Source organism: Nycticebus coucang, unplaced genomic scaffold, assembly GCF_027406575.1.
Source record: "Nycticebus coucang isolate mNycCou1 unplaced genomic scaffold, mNycCou1.pri scaffold_44, whole genome shotgun sequence".
Classification (NCBI taxonomy): domain Eukaryota; kingdom Metazoa; phylum Chordata; class Mammalia; order Primates; family Lorisidae; genus Nycticebus; species Nycticebus coucang.
Window position 1 is genome coordinate 152,673 of NW_026515578.1, and position 18,314 is coordinate 170,986.

Genomic DNA, 18,314 nt, shown 5'->3' on the forward strand with positions numbered 1-18,314 from the left:
TATAATTTCAACGCAATCCCCATTAAAGCTCCACTGTCATACTTTAAAGATCTTGAAAAAACAATACTTAGTTTTATATGGAATCAGAAAAAACCTCGAATAGCCAAGACATTACTCAGAAATAAAAACAAAGCAGGAGGAATCACTCTACCAGACCTCAGACTATACTACAAATCAATAGTGATCAAAACAGCATGCTGGGCAGTGCCTGTGGCTCAAGGGGATAGGGCGCTGGTCCCATATGCGAGAGGTGGTGGGTTCAAACCCAGTCCTGGCCAAAAACCACAAAAACAAACAAACAAACAAAAAAACCAGCATGGTACTGGCACAAAAAAGAGAAGTAGACGTCTGGAACAGAATAGAGAACCAAGAGATGAATCCAGCTAATTACCGTTATTTAATCTTTGACAAGCCAATTAAAAACATTCAATGGGGAAAAGATTCCCTATTTAACAAATGGTGCTGGGTGAACTGGCTGACAACCTGTAGAAGACTGAAACTGGACCCACACCTCTCACCATTAACCAATATAGCCTCTCACTGGATTAAAGATTTAAATCTAAGACATGAAAGTATAAAAATACTAGAAGAGAGTGCAGGGAAAACCCTTGAAGAAATTGGGTTGGGCGAGCTTTTCATGAGAAGGATCCCCCAGTCAATTGAAGCTGCTTGAAAAATACACTACTGGGACTTGATCAAACTAAAAAGCTTCTGCACAGCCAAGAACACAGGAAGTAAAGCAAGCAAACAGCCCTCAGAATGGGAAAAGATATTTGCAGGTTATGTCTCTGACAAAGATTTAATAACCAGAATCCACAGAGAACTCAAACGCATTAGCAAGAAAAGAACAAGGGATCCCATCACAGGCTGGGCAAAGGACTTGAAGAGAAACTTCTCTGAAGAAGACAGGCACATGGCCTTCAGACGTATGAAAAAATGCTCATCATCTTTAATCATCAGATAAATGCAAATCAAAACTACTTTGAGATATCGTCTAACTCCAGTGAGACTAGCCTACATCACAAAATTCCAAAACCAGAGATGGTGGCATGGATGTGGAGAAAAGGGAACACTTTTGCACTGCTGGTGGGAATGTAAATTAATACATTCCTTTTGGAAAGAGATATGGAGAACACTTGAAGATCTAAAAATAGATCTGCCATTCAATCCTGTAATCCCTCTACTGGGCATATACCCAGAAGACCAAAAATCACATCGTAACAAAGATATTTGTATTAGAGTATTTATTGCAGCCCTATTCATAATTGCTAAGTCATCGAAAAAGCCCAAGTGCCCATTGATCCATGAATGGATTAATAAATTGTGGTATATGTACACCATGGAATATTATGCAGCCTTAAAAAAAGATGGAGACTTTACCTCTTTCATGTTTACATGGATGGAGCTGGAACATATTTTTCTTAGTAAAGTGTCTCAAGAATGGAAGAAAAAGTACCCAATGTACTCACCCTTATTATGAAACTAATGTAGCACCTTCACATGAAAGCTATAACCCAGTTACAACGTAATAATAGGGAGAAGGGGGAAAGAGGAGGGAGGGAGCAGGGAGGGAGGTGAGGGTGGGGGATTAATGGCATCTTGCTTTAGTTTTTGTGTCCTTACCTGTGCAGAGACTTTCCAGCTTAATTAAGTCCCATTTGTTTAATTTTGGTATTGTCGTGGATTGCCAACAGAGTCTTCATAAAATCTTTCCCCAGGTCTACATCATCAAGTTTTCCCCTGCACTTTCTTCTAGGACTTTTATCATTTCATGTCTTAGATTTAAACTTTTATCCATCTTGAATTCAATTTTTGCAAGTTGACGAAAAGTGCAGGTCCACTTTCAGTTTTTATGTGAATTATCCAGTTCTCCCAGTACCATTTATTGAATAGTGATTATTTGTTTGGTTTATCAAAGATCAGATAGCAATAAGAAGCTGGTTTCATCTCTACGTTTTCTATTCTGTTCTATATGCCTGTATTTCTATTTTTGTGGCTGTACCATGCTGTTCTGATAACTGTGGACTTACAATATAATGTAAAGTCTGGTAGAGTGATACTTCTGGATTTGTTTTTATTATTAATAATTTCCTTGGCTTTATGGGTTTTTTATTGTTTCCATACAACATGCAGAACTCTTTCTTCCATTTCTTCAAAGTATGATGTTGGTATTTTAATGGTAATTACATCGAATCCATACATTACTTTGGGTTTTATAAACATTGTAACAATGCAAATCTTCCCAGTCGTGTACATGACATATTCTTCCATATATTCATGTCTCCTGCTATTTCTTTTCTTAGGGTTTCATAATTCTCTTTGAAAAGATCTTTCATGTCCTTGGTTAAGTATATTCCCAGGTATTTCACTTTCTTTGAAGCTGCTCTGAAGGGTATTGTGTCCCTGTTTTCCTCTCATTTTAATTGTTATTTGCATACACAAAGGCTCCTGATTTGAGCACATTGATTTTATACTCCACACCATTACTGTATATCTTGATCACTCCCAGGAGTCGTGTAGTTGAATCAGTTGGGTTCTCTAAGTATAAAATGATAACATTGGCAAAGAGTGAAAGTTTGACCTCCTCGGCCATCATTTGTATCCACTTAATGTCCTTCTCTTTCCTGATTGCATTAGTTAAAACTTCCAGAGCTATGTGGAATACCAGTGGTGATGGTGTACATCCTGTCTAGTTTCAGTTCTAAGTGGAAAACTTTATTCAGTGTGAAATTGGCTGTGAGTTTGTCCTAGAAGGCTTCAACCAATTAAGAAATGTGTCATCTCTGCCTATTTTCTTAAGTGTTCTTGTTAGAAAAAGATGCTGAATATTGCCAAATGCTTTTTCTGCATCTATTGAGAGGATTTTATGGTCTTTATTTTGGCTTCTATTGATATGGTGAATTATGTTTATGGACTTGTGTAGGTTAAACTAGCTTCATCTTAGCATCACTGGGATGAAGCCGACTTGATTATGACATATAATTTTTTAAATGTATAGATAAAATCTATTTTCTAGGATTTTGTTGAGTATATTTCTGTCAATATTCATAAGTGAAATTGGTCTGTTGTTCTCTTTTTAGTTTGGTCTTTTCTTGGTATTGGTATCAGGGTGATATTTTCTTCATAGAACATGCTAGGGAAGGTTTCTTTCTTCTCAGTGTTTTGGAATTCATTCTGCATGGTAGGTATAAGCTCTTCATTGAAGATTTGATCAAATTCTCGTGAAGCCATGTGGTTTAGGGATTTTCTTTTTGTTGTTGGAAGCTTTTTTATTGTTATTTAAATTTCAGTGCTTGATATTTGTCTGTTCTAGAGCTCTATTTCTCCCTGGTTAAGTCTAGGGACACAGTGTGATTCCAGGTATTGGTCCATTTCGTCCACATTGTCAAATTTCTGGGCATAGAGTTGCTTGTAGTAGACAGAGATAATCTCTTGTATCTCTGTGGTATCTGTAGTTATTTCCCCTTTTTTTGTTTCTGATTGAGGTTTTAGAGATTTTAATGCTATCTTTCTATTTAATCTGGCCAAAGGTTTGTTGATTTTATTTATCTTTTCAAAGAACGAACTTTCCATTTTATTGATTTTCTGAATGATTCTTTTGTTTACAACTTCATTTATTTCTAATTTAATTTTGGTTATTTCTTTTCTTCTGCTAGGTTTGCAATTGGATTACTCTTCCTTCTCCATTTCTTTGAGATGATTCATTAGGCTGTTGATGTGCTCTCTTTCTATATTTCTTATGTTGGTATCTAATGCAAGAAATTTCCTCTTATGACATCTTTTTCAGTATCCCACAGGTTTTGGGAATCTGTGGCTTCATTGTCATGCTGTTCATGAAATCTAATAATTTCCTTCTTTTATCCTCCTTGATTCAACTGTCGTGTAGCATAAAGTTTGTAGTTTCCAGGACTTTGTGTGTGGATGAAGGTTTTTGTTGCAATCGATTTCTATCTTTATTCCCTGGTGGACTGAAAAGATGCAAAGTATTATTTCAAATTTTCAAAAAAAATTGTTGAGATTTGATTTGTGTCTGTGGGCTGGAGTATGATCCATGGGCTGATAGAAGAACATATTCTCATTGGCTTTGGGGTTGTGTGTTCTATATATATCTATTAAGCATACTGATCTAGGGTAGCATTCAAGTTCCTTGTTTCTATAAGTAGTTTCTGTTTAGTGGCTCTGTCCAGTTCTCTTGGAGGAATGTTAAAGTCCCTAGCTACTGTGGTGTTGTAGGATATTATATTGTTCAGACAATTAGTGTTTGCTTCATAAATCTGGGACCATATAAGTTGGGTGTTATATACTTTTAGAATTGAAATGTCCTCTTGTTCTATTTTTCTCTTGACCAGTATATAGTGACCCTCTTTGTTATTACTTACTTTTTTGCTTTAAATACAATTGTCTCTGAAAATTAACTTGCAACCCCTCCTTTTCTGATTTCCTTTTGTTTTTTAATATTTTAAATATATTTTCCTTCATTAAATCATAACTGTGTACCTTAATGCATTTATGGGGTATAATGTGGTGATTGTACATGTTGAAGGATAAAACAAGACTAAGGATGAAGGACTGGAAAACAATAATTCAGGCAAATCGTAATCATCTCCTCGCTTACTTAACTGCTGGTTCACCCTGAGTCTTCTTTTGTCCTTCCACATTAGGTGTGTTTCTAGAGACAGCATATAGATGGATTGTGCTTTTTTATCCAGTCACCCAGTCTGTGCCTTGTCAGTGGGGATTCCAAGCCATTCATTGAGAGAATTGTTAAGTATTGTGGAGTTCTATTCACCTTATTTTGTGAAGGTCCATTGCTTAATTTTATTTTTTGCACCAATGTGGAAGCTATGTTTTGTTCTTCAGTTTCTGGGTGTCTACTTTTCTTGGAGGTCCATTGTGATGGTCAGTATGGAGAATGGGTCTGAGTATTTCTGCAGAGCTGGACGTGTAGTGGCAGATTTCATCAATGTTTGCATGTCAATAAAAGATTTGATTTCTCTGTCAAATTTAAAACCTAGTATACAGAATCCTGGGCTGAAAATTGTTGTATTCGAGAAAGTTAAATGTCAATGACCACCTTCTTCGGGATTACAAAGTTTCAGCTGAAAGGTCCACTGTCACCCTAATGGATTGGCTCTTATAATTCAATTGGTGCTTACTCTTGGTTGCGTGCAGAATTTTCCCTTTAATTTTGACCTTGGACAGGTTCATTACAATGTGTCTGTTGAGATGAACCAGAGTTTGATATGCATCTAAGAGGACTGTGTCAGAATCTTGGTGATGCTTGGGAAATTTTCATTTACAATATGCTCTAGAAGGGCTTCTATACATTTGGGTTATTTTCCTTTCCCCTCACGGATCACTTTAATTTGTGTATTTGTGTGCTTCATGAATTTCCATAATTCTCTAAGCTCTGCTTTTACTCTTTTCTGCCTCTTTAAATGCCTGAGTTAGCTCAAGAGACATATCCCCTAGCTCTGAGATTCTTCTTTCTCCATGGTCTAATCTGTTATTTGTACTTTCTACTGCATCTTCAACTTCCCTGGGTGACTCCTTTATTTCTTTAAGGTCTAGTACCTCTTTCCTATCTTTTATTCACTTCTTAAGTCAATTTTTGGATTTCCCTTCAGTGATTATCCACTTTCCCTTCAATTCATTTCATCATTTTTGCCATCCATAATCTAAATTCCCTTGATGTTACTTCCATAATTTCCTTCTGGGTAGGATCCTCTATGGTAGCTGCCTCATGGTCCCTTGAGTTTAGGGGTGATCTTTTGGTTTTCCGTGTTGCCAGATTTTTTTTCTTGTTGGTTTTTCCTCATATGTGCTTTCTTCTTTATCCATATCCTTCCCCTACTTTTTCCTCTCACGTCCTTCTTCTTAAATGTTCTTGTCTCTGTGCTTGAATGTTGGAGTGGCCTTTTGGTACAGGGACAAAAGGAAGAAAAGAGAAATGAATGAGAAGTGAGAAAAGAAACAGAAAATAAGGGTGAAAGAAAAAGAAAAGAAAGGACAGGAAGAGAAATACGGGAGTAATAGTGGTGTTCAACAGGGTGCATTGACCCATACATGCAATTTCAGGACTCTGAGGGGCCAAGGAAGTTGGGTTCTCCACAGTCAAGAGCTCCTTATCAGCCTGACCAAAAGCAAGACCTTGCCTCCACCATATACAAAAGGAAAACATCTTTGTGTCACTGGGGGGACCTACTAATACTGTAATTTGGAAGTCTAAAGTGAGAAGGACACCCAAGCCCAGGTTTTAAGGCCTCCTTGAGCCAAGCCAATGCCATGGACCCCCAGCCTAGGCCCCAGAGCAAGGCTCTGTCCCATAAATAAAATACAGAATGAAAGAGAACAAAACAGATGAGAATAAAATTAAGAAAATAAATAAAATTATAAACTTTGGGGGAAAAAGTAGGGATAGAGGGATACCTTAGTTTTCATTTGAAAAATTTATGAAGGAAAGATGAGAAAAATCTAGAAAAAGGAAGGAAAGAAAAAATAGAAAAGTAAGTTTAAAAAGCAAAGAAATGCTAACACAAAATGGAATCCTTATTATACAAGAAATTAAAAATGAAAAAATAAAACACAAGGAAAGAAAAACTTAAAAAAATTATAAGGAAAAAATTTTAAATATACATACAGATAGCAATATATTACCTGGACTTCAGGTGGCACTCTGGGGGTTGGAGATGCAAAACAAACATGCTGATTCTGCTATATAAGATGGATGTGGGAAGCCACTGTCTAGTTGCTGAGGAAACCCGCTTCCTTCTTTCTGACTTATTATCCCTCAGTCAGGGCCTGGTGGTTTCATTAACATTCAGGCATAGCAGGGTGGGGGCCTGAAGCTTTTACCAGACTTTTTAGGATACACACCTCAAGTTTCCAAACAGTGCCCCTTGGCCACAAAGTGGCTTTTCTGGAATGTGAGAACCATCCACCTCACCCCAAGGATGGCTACCCAGCTCATCAGGTGCACCACAGCCAGTCACGTGCTGGGACCCTGCAGGCTGTTTCTTCCCAGTGGCCCTCCCACAATGACAGCCCTCTGATGGCAGCCAACCTAATCAAAGTTACACCCTGCCTGGTAGTTCAATCCCTGCCACTGGGCACCATTCAAGTTCACTCTCTCACGCAGGCTCTCCCAAGGCAGCTGTGGTGAGCACCCAAGTCCAAAAAATCTGCAGGACAGTACTTCCCTGTCTTTACCCCTCTGCCAGAGGGTCGGCCAGCCTCTGCAAGCAGGCACCTGCTTGTGGTCCTACACTGCTCCTGACCTCCTTGTGAATGTGTAGGTGATTATATACTGATTTCATACTAGTATTGAATACACTGGATACTTTTTTCCCCATTTTTGAGATACTTTACTAAGAAGAATAACCTAATTTACATAATGCAATGAGACATTTCTAAACTATTAAGAAAAGTGTACGAATGCCTTACCACATCAAATAAGTAAGCGAGGAGATGGTTCTGTTAATCATTTAAATGTAAGCATTCCACGTTGTCTATCAAATCACATTTTACTTCATAAATGCATTAGTGTACACAGTTACTATTTGATAAATAAAACAAAAAGAAAATCATTTGATTATTAAGAGAAGTTAACATAGATCCACAGGAAAGAAAAAGCTGTGATTTAGAAATTAGACCACACTCTTGAATTGTTCTTAAGATACACTATTTAACATTTTTAAAATTTAAATTGATTCTAATATTCTTTGAATGATCATATTACATGAGTTCTAACATAATGATTCCTTTTGTATAATTATATTTAATATTGAATTATATTAACAGCTTACTTTTTTTGTTGTTTTTATTTTTGAGACAGAGTCTCACTCAATAGAGTAACCTTGTGTCACAGCTCACAGCAACCTCAGACTCTTGGGCTTAAGCAATTCTCTTGCTTTAGCTTCCCAAGTAGCTGGGACTACAGGCACCCACCACAATGCCCAGCTATTTTTTTTGTGTGTGTGTTATAATTGTCCTTGTTTGGCAGGCCTGGGCTGGGTTCAAACTCACCAGCCCCAATGTATGTGGTCAGCACCCTAGCTGCTGAGCTATTGGTGCTTTGCCAACTTAGTTGATCTTGATGATGAACATTTGCAATGTATGCTTTCTCCCCATGTTTAAACTTACTCAGGGCATCACTGACTCAACACATTAAAAAATAAATATACAATAACTATTCATATTATAATTCTTTAAAATGTATCCTTTCAATTTGTTTTAGACTGGAACATCATCTCAAGGAAAATTAGAGCATATTGTTTCAGCAGGAGCTCAGATGAAATCCTGTATTGCATATCTGGAATCTGAAATCTCTGAAACAGAAACTTCTCGAGAAGAAATCAATGAAACCACATTTCGGAAATACAAGCAACTCTATCTAAAAGAATTGAAAATTAGAAAATTGTCATACAAAAAACTAAGAGAGTAGGTCAAAACAGAAAATCATAGAAAATAAATTAAGTTCATTAATTTTCCTCAATGCATAATTTTTTAGGGAGGGAAGCTCATGAAATTATTTGGAAATAAAAACAGGTCTTAGTGAACTTAATTTTGAAATATTCATTCAGAGCAGTTTGTTTTTCTCCCTTTTTATGATTTTATATGAAATTTTTTCATATGAATTATTATGTAGTGAATCTGATCTCTTATTCCTTCAGCTAGATATTTTTGTAGCTTTATAATTTAGACAGTGATATTGTTATAAATTTCTTGCCACCATTCCACTAGGTAAAAATATTAATGAGTTTCATTAATCTAATGAAGATTACAACTTAAACCCAAATAGTCAAGTACTACAACTATTCTTTCAGCATCTTCTGGCACCTGGAAAATTAACTTTTCTTGGCTGTGATCTTTGGTCTTGGCACTAGTGGGCACATTGAGAAAAAATTTCTGGTATAGTTTTTCCACTCAACACAAAGGCAGATTTGCAAAACTTGCATACTTGATTAACACAGAGATAAAGGAATGGATAATTCACGAAGTTCTTAAAAATAATGCCATGGTCAGCCTGAGGTATGGAAGACACACAAAAAGGTTAGGCCCCACCACTCATGCCTTGGTAACAGTGTTAGCAGCTAATTTCCACCGGTGCTTGCTGAAGTTCTTCTTGATCACCAACTCAGACATCTCATTCTCACCGAGAAGTTGTTGCTCTGAATTATCTCTCAGTGCCCAATACTTAACTTTCCCCATATAGTAGGTGAAATGTAAAAGGGTGGCAAAAGCAAGTGCTTGAAGAAGTCTTTGAGGAACTTTTTTTTTTTTTTTTTTTAATCTTTGTACTGGCTTAAGAGAATAAGTTTTTCTCTAACTTTTTTGTTGTGCAATGTTTAGTATAGTCAAGCAAATTGATATATTCCTTATTGCACATAGTTGCTTTCCAAACATAAGTATTTCTAATGATACCCTCAAGTGTTTATTATAAAGAGAGCCATTACAGAAGGCAGCGAGCATACCCTGTTGATCTTTGCATCATTGACAGCCATACCTCTCCCCTCTGCACTTGAACTATTTTCTTATTAGAAACTATTTTCTTATTTAGAATGCTTTTATAACTGGAGTTGCACAGAGTAGGCCTGCCCTGACACATTTTCAGTTACAAAACACTGTTTAAATGGAAATTTTATTTACACTTATGCCAACTTCTTAATATTAAATTGCAAGCCACTTAGGAATGCTTTAGGAAAAATGAAATACTAACCACTCATCTTTTGCAATCTTCATAGAATTCATCAGAATCTAACAGAAGACACTGCTGATTTGCTTGATGAAAAAAAGAGTAACAGATCTTGATGTATCACTCTTGCCATAAGGTCAGTTCTAGATTCACTTGAATTGAAAATATTTAAAAAGTGTAGTTTTCAACAGAAAGTTTATTTGAAGGGAACCTTGGTGATCTTCTGCCTCAAGCCCAGAGATTTCAGATAACAGCCTAGTGAACTACCTAACCAAAGTTAGTTATGTTATCTTTTTTTCTTGTGAGTTTCAAATTTCGGACGTAACTTTTCTTTTTAATTTGTGGAAATGCTGAGTTGTTTAATTAACTTAACATGTTAAGCAAAGATCATAATTATCTACTTTAATTAAGAAAAGAAATAGAAATTTTATTTTAAGTCCCTGGTGCTCTCATTTTCAAGAGATACCCATTTGTTACCTTGATGGGATAAATATAACTAAACTGATGCATTTTACATTTTTTATTTTTTAATTTTTTATTAAATCATAAAGAGATAGATCTTAACCTGTATGATGTAAGCATTCCAAATTGTGTATGAAATCAGCACACTGTACCCCATAAATGCATTACTGTATGCATTTTACATTTTCTAAAAAGCTACATTTAAGTTACATTTAGGGCATTGAACATTATTGCCTAATAATCGAACGAATACCCATAGGTGCTCTGAGTTACTTTGTAATTGATTTCACTGTGACTGTGTTTCATAACACTTCAAGGTTTCCTGCACCACCTAAAGTGTTCCACCCCTAATCACAAGGGAATGCTTGCCATCCAAAACTTTAACCACATAGGATGTTTACTACCTATAGGAATCCAACATAGACACTTTTTATGAATTCAATAAGCCTGTAATACAAAGAAATATTAATTTCTGTTTCTAATTAATTTCTTTTTTTTTTACTTTATTACATAACCATATGTCCTTAATTACCATTGAACTTATGGCGGTTTTGTATCAAGTTTCATAAAATGTATAGATTTCTGTGCCGCGGACCGCCGGTCGATGGGCCTCAGTCCGAGGGTGCTCAGGGTGAACGGTACAGGTTGGTTGAAAAGGTCGACGCAGGATGAAATGACAAACTGCCACACACCACGAGTGATGAAGAAAGCAGCTGTACTTTACTGATTTTTAAGTCTGGTATTTATACATTTTTTTTCCAGGGTTTAAACAATGTAATCATTATTTTGCTCATGCTTGTAAATTATCTTTGTGTCTCCATATGTGGTTTATCATGTACTATATGTTTTCAAGGTTTTGCTCTCCGGAGGGAGGTGCCGGAGGGACATAGTTTATTTTTTCAAGGTTTTTGCTCTAGGGAGGTGGTTTTATCAGTAACACCTGGTTACTTCCCCTTATCTAAGAATGTCAAGGTTTGTGACTTCTCTTAGTTCTGTAATTGGTCTCAGTTTCTTATGATCTCTTTTAAAAACAGCTGAACATATTCTTTTATGTATAATGCTTGACTACTTCTATATATATTTTCTATGCATTTTTACTCTAATTAGTAACTATATTTTGATTCATTGTTTGTTAAACATTAAACTACTCTATTGATTTGTGTTACATATGAAAATTAGTGAAGTAAGATGTTTTTCTAAGTAAAGTTTTACTAATTAGTGAAGTAAGATGTTTTTCTAAGTAAAGTTTTACTGCAGGAGGTGATAGTGTATGTCATGTTGGAACATCTTGTTTGCCGTGCCTGCATTGTCTCAAGTCACTGACATTTATGGTAGGGACGTGCTGTTGTGCAGGCTCTCTTGGAGCCACTGAGTTCAGCACAGCCATTCTTGCTGTGTTTAATTGTGGATCAGTAAGTCATTATGTTTATTCTTAGTTTCTCAAAACAATCAGGCATTCAACTGAACAGACAGGTTTCAGAGCAAAGGTTTTTTAGGCTTTTATGCCGCACCTCGTGAGTCATTACGTTCAAACAAAGGCATGCTAGGCAACTTATGCGCTGCTGTCGCAAACCAGGGGTGCTGGGGGTTTCGCTCCGGGGAGCACATACCACCTACTCACGCATTTTATAATGCGGACAGCGCCACTTCACCCCGGCTAGATGCCGGGGGTGCGGCATTTCTGGGCAATTGTATTATACTTTTTAAATAGTGAAATCAAGCAACTAATTGAGCTTTTAAAATGAAGTTTATCCATGCCTCTCTATTTGACCATTGCTTGAATGATCCAAGACCAAGATGGCAAAAGTATCAAAGATGTGTAAATAGCAATGACAACCAAAGAGAATCAATTAATTCCTCCTACTCAGAATTTCTTGTAAAGGAACACATGGTTCCCATTTCTCTTGGAGATGTAACAAGAACCTGGTATTACAGCTATTTTATTTTATTCATAGTAAGAATTCATTTCTGCAAATCTCAAAATGGATCCGATGATGACAAGCTGTATCAATTGTAGAGGCCATAAAGAAAAAGTTACTTCAACTGTCTTGTCCCAATTTAAATTGCTTATCTAATGTTTGGCCATTTTTACTCTGGGGGACATTACAAAGGCCGTTCACAGGAACACATTCCTGTGGGAGTCTGAGGCAGGATGAACTCCAGAGCCCAAGCAGTTCAAGCTGTGGCGTGCGGTGATCATCCCTGTGTATAGCCACTGCACTCCAACCTGAGCAATATAGCATGGCCCTGTCTCAAAAAGAATTTACAAAAACCATAAAACATTTGTTTGAACAAAAACAAATAGCAACTAATTTTCATGATGATTTTAAATACTTAAATGGCAAAATACTAGCTTACAAATTTTTCTTCATTATTTGGCTTACTTAGTGTTTGTTTTTTTAATAAACAAAACATGAGATGATCAGGGTCTATGTACTTCCGAGTCATGAAATTGAACTACTGGATATAAAAAGAAAATGAGTGTTAAATACTCTGCAAATATAAAATGTCCTCATTGGCTCTTACCAGGAAAGTCAGATAATGTATCATTTTATAGAATAATGATGAAAGAATGTATAAGTACAGATGCAGTGAAAGGGAAGATTTTGGAGGAAATATTCTCCCATAATTTTTCAGAAGGAAAGGAATGTTTATTTTAAATGTGTATATTCCTTCCATTTTCTCTGAGTTATATTTAAAAATCTGTGTGGTTTTATCAATGTGCAGAAAGTAGCTGAAAAAGAACTCCACATTCAAGAAGGTGACCTAAAGCCCATTCCCGGGCTGAAGCTAATTTCCTTTTTGACTTTAGACAAACTACAATATCTCTGACCCAGTGTTGCCTCTAATATGAATTTAGGGGGTTGATTACATTAACGTGTTTTATGGGTTTTTGGAATTTTTTACAAATATAAAGTTTCTTTAAAAAATGCATGAAACCGTATTATACAAAACAGAAACACAGTCGTCTGGATAAAGGAGGCATGCTGCCTCTCTAGGTGTGACTTCCTTGACTCTTAATCCTACAGTGTTCTATCTGGACACTTAGATTTCCCTGGGACATAGATTGTAAGTTACCAGTTATGAGAGAATCTTCTTAATTAGCTAAAATTTGCTGATACATTTGTGTTCTGTATATAATATTACAATATTCCTATATTTAAGAATGAAAAATTAGAAACAAAGTTGCAAATGTGCTCCTCATATTAATATTGGACTTCAAGCTACCCCTGCCACCTGAAACCTAATCTCCACCTGCAAATAAACAGAAAGAACATGGAGATAGGGGCAGTGCTTTTCCTACAAATAATTGGTGCATTGTACTCCATAGGGAGCTAAGATAGCTTTTGACTTGGTATTATGTATGAAAATATTAGCAGTTCATTAAGCTTTTTTATTTCCTCTGGCAGTCATCAGTTTTTCCTAAGATATTGCTCCACACACTTCACAAACCATTGGTGGTACCTTGTCAGTGATCAATGTCACCGAGATATTTTTCTCCCCCTTTTGCTTTTGTCATCTGTACCAGGCACTGTATTAAATAATTCACTTGGGGACAATGATTCTGCATTTCTATTAAGAGAAGTATGAGGAAAAATACATGACTTAATAGGAACATAAAAATAAAGTGAGAGAGGGCAGCGCCTGTGGCTCAGTGAGTAAGGTGCCAGCCCCATATACCGAGGGTGGCGGTTCAAACCCAGCCCCGGCCAAAGTGCAACAAAAAAAAGCCGGGTGTTGTGGCGGGCGCCTGTAGTCCCAGCTGCTGGGGAGGCTGAGGCAAGAGAATCGCGTAAGCCCAAGAGCTAGAGGTTGCTGTGAGTCCTTTGATGTGATGGCACTCTACTGAGGGCAGTACAGTGAGAATCTGTCTCTACAAAAACATAAATAAATAAATAAATAAATAAATAAATAGAGAGAGACTTTTTAAAAGTCCTTTAATATTTGACAATTTTCACTTGTGAATACAGACAAAATAACTGCAGCCTCCCATCATCTAGTGCAAGACTGGAGTCATCATAGATCCAGATCTTATTCCATAACGTACATATACCACAATTTGTTAATCTGTTCCTGGGTTAATGGGCATTTGGGTTGCTTCCATGACTTGGCAATTATGAATTGGACTGACAGTTTATAATTGAGGTGATGGTTATGTTAATCAGTATGATGTAAGCATTCCATATTTTATATCAAATTAGCACACTGTGCCCCATAAATGTACATAGTTATGATTTAATAAAAAAATAAATAAAATATGAAAAAATCAAGATCTTTCTTGAAGCTTTTAGGTGCCCTCCCAGAGATGCTCCTTCCCTTTGGTCTGGGTCTGTCTCTTTCCCTGTGAGTTCTCACATCTGACCTGGTGTCTCTTTCCCAAGAACAGTTGCCCTTGCCATCACTTATGTGGGAAAGTATTCAAAAGCCAATGAGAGGCAGGAAGAGAACTGATTCCAGGGTTGGAATAAGAGCAACTACTTCGACCACGTGCTAAGAGTTAGGAGGAAAGATGACCTCTCCTTAAATATGTTATATAAAAAGTATTCTCCATCTAGAGAAAACACTCCTTTAGCACAGAAGTAAGCAATCTGTTGAGAAGTGTATTTCATTTTTATATGAGTAAAATGTATATAAAACAGCATGTGAATCAGGCATAAAGGAGTTAAAAAAAATCCACACATAAGTAGCGAATATTTAAAAGAAGAGCTCCCTGGGGAAAGCTAATAAGATTACATTAGTAGTTCCTTAATTCAAGTCATGTAAGGATGTACATTTTACATAGTCTTTATTGATGGTAATGTGAGTATTCATTCTGTAAAAGCTTCTCTTTATATTTGGTATTAAAGTTTTACTTTTATAAGACCTAGTTAGTATGGTTTCATTATGTATTTTATAATCCTGTCAATAATATTATCACAGAAATGTTATGGAAAACAATCTATGAAAATATTAGGAAACCATTTTAACTTATGTCGTGTGGGCAAAGTGGCCTGTGATTCCAACACTTTTGGAAGCCAAAGTGGGTTGATCACTTGAGGCCAGGAGTTTGAGTCTAGTTTGCGCAAGATAGTGAGACACCCAATCTCTATGAAATGTTTTATAACATTTCAAAAAAATTGACTTTATATCTATAATTTATAAATCCCTTGGATATTATATTATCAACACAAAACATTAACTGTATTCAGTAGAGTATTTGAGATCCTATTTTTGGCACTTAGTAAGAGAACACATTTTATACAAGAGTTAAATAAGAATACTCAAGATGGAGACACTTGCAATATAGTTTGTTTCACACATTTAATAATTTACCTAACAACTGTAATTAATCTAATATTAAAAAAAGGTAGTTATTTCTGATCTGAAAAAAACCAAAGTTATGATTAACAAGTTATTTATACTTTTGCATCTAATCCTGTTACACAAAGTCTTGAATCAAAGAAACTAAGTTTGAAAATGAGCTTTAACCTGTATTTATTCTTTTCTTCAAGCAAATTTTCTGAAGTGTTTGTATCTGTATGAATAAGGAAAGGTTAATAATAGCACAGATGGCATAATATTTACACTTAATCTTTTGTCAGTAGAATTTGGATAGGACATTACGACAATGCCACTTCATGTATATGTTTAAGATTCTGAGATGAAAAGTTATTAGCTTTGAACATGCCTAAAAATTCTAATTTTCTAAAACTGGAGAGTGCAAAGATCATTTTTAAGAGAAAATCAACTAAAGTGAAAAAACTGATTCAACTTTTATAAATAACAGAGTTTTGCTCAGAATTAACAAAAAAATACATAGATTACAAAGTATGACTTGAGTTGTTTGACCTTTATATTAATAAATAGAAAAATCAGGGCTCTGAAATGATGTATATTCAATAGTAAACCTATGGTAACTGTATTTTATCAGATTATTATAAATAGCATTACATTTTGATGTTCTCTAGTACGTAAAACAGTTTGTAAACTTAAAATAAGCTGGAATTTACTTTCACTCATGTGATTATTCTTTTATTTAAAAATGCTCGTCAGATCTAGTTTCGAAATTTTTTGTTTAAAGGACGCATTTTATAAGAAATATGTCATTCCCTAGCCGGGCATTGTGGCGGGTGCCTTAGTCCCAGCTACTCGGGACGCTGAGGCAAGAGAATCGCTTGGGCCCAGGAGTTGGAGGTTGCTGTGAGCTGTGTGAGGCCACAGCACTCTACTGAGGGCCATAAAGTTACACTCTGTCTCTAAAAAAAAAAAAAAAAAAGAAATGTGTCATTCCCATGATAATGTCTCTTGTTTAAATTTAACATTATAAATAATATTTGTCTTATTTCAGATCTAGGATTTGTTGCCAAAATTTATGAATTAAGTTAAGATTAATTATTGATTTCTGAAATGAACTTGATAGAGCAAGTGGCACCACTCTTTATTGTGTGGTCAAAGGATACTACATTACATTTTTTTTTTTCTCACACAAATCTACTGAAAACTGTGAACACATAGACACTCATCGTGAAGAGTGTACACATGCTTCGTTTAATTCATGTTTCACAGCTTTAAACATCTCGGGAGGGAAGGCTATGCATCTTTTTCTCTGGCTCTACACTTCCTTCACTTTTGCCATTTCTGAGGGATTCTCAGCACACTGAAGCTATACCTGGAAAGCAAAGGACTCACCAACTTCTCAGGTTTACCTAGTGATTTAAGGCCAAAGTCCCCAGACACATGTAGTAACACTTAGTCAAGCCATTATAGCTCATTAGCAGTCACTTGACAGGTGACGTTTTCAATGTCTGGTCATTTACTTGTCATTAGTTTTCTTTTGCCCTTAGGAAAAGTACCAAATTCCTTAGCATGGGAATAAAAATACTTAAATCAATTTGGTTTATGTGAAGTTATTCAGCTTTATCTCTTAGGACTTACTGTGCTCTGCCCCTGTGTTCTAGCAACTGGCTCAACTAAACCACTTAGGATTCCCCATGTTCTTTCCCCACCCCATCAGCTGCGTGCGTTAGCTTCTTCCTCTCCCTCGTTCTTCAGGCAACCTACATATTGTCTCCACCAAAAAGCCTATAATGCTGACACAAAACTAGGATGGCTTCTGTGTGCATGTTTCAGTACTGTCCTGATTTGTGCCTGTCATGGTGTCTGTGACTCTGGAAATGGCCTAGCTCTTTTTTCAGGTTATTGTAGACATTTGTTGAGGGATGGACTATATTATGTCTTGTAATTTCAATGCTTGCCACAGTACCTTAGCATAGGACTGTAGAATAGATGAATGAAGAATGAGAAAAGGAGAAACTGATAATTTAACCACAGTGATAATTAATTTATAATTAATATGTAGCATTAGGCATATTATTCTTAATAATTTTTCATTACTAACATAGCTGTGCAGATATAGTTTTAATCCTCTGTAATATTGGATAACTTCTTAATTCTTCTTTACTGACTTATACTCAGTTAATTATGAAATCTTTTAGTCAAAAATTCTTTTTTATTTCCTAGCTGCTTCTGAATATGCATCTGGATTCGACATATCTTCTCCTTTAATCATATGATGTGTTAAATGTAAACCAAGTTCTAGTTGGAAAAGCACATGAGAATATATACAAATTTTACAGAAAAAAGTTCCATAATCAGAAAGATAATAAAATGTTCTTACTGGGCTGTTTAAATGGTGTACTGTTTTTCATTCAATGTATCATATGGGAGAATCTTTGCGAAAAGAAAATAATTTATACCATATCTTTATAATAAAAATTTATTTATGTTTTAAATAATGTTTCTTGGCCTATTAACTATTCAGTGAATTTTGCAGTTGAAGCCAGTATTGCTGCGTTTCCATATACAAACTGCCCTCATGCCAGCTGCTTAGCAACCAAACCACCAAGTTGTCATTGATATTTCAGTGGAGTTGAGAGTTAGGTTATTTGTATTTTATAGCTAGTAAAATAATATGTAGTAATAGATTCAAATTTATTTTTTTAATTCTTTATTAAATCATAACTGTCTACATTAATGCATTTACAGGGTACAATGTGCTGATTTGATATACAATTTGGAATGCTTCCATCTAACTGATTAACATAACCGTCTCCTTGCTTACTTATTTGTTGTGGCAAAAACATTCATACTCTATTCTTAATAGTATAGAAATGTATCA

At 35.7% G+C, this 18,314-nt stretch overlaps 1 long non-coding RNA gene across 1 annotated transcript; it reads left to right on the top strand.

Moving 5' to 3' along the window:
• The first annotated feature begins 8,333 nt into the window (after nt 1-8,333).
• Nucleotides 8,334-17,833, top strand: LOC128579328 (uncharacterized). Its single transcript, XR_008378125.1, has 3 exons — nt 8,334-8,439; nt 9,744-9,830; nt 17,657-17,833. It is a non-coding gene; the product is annotated as an uncharacterized LOC128579328 (long non-coding RNA).
• Nucleotides 17,834-18,314: the final 481 nt, after the last annotated feature.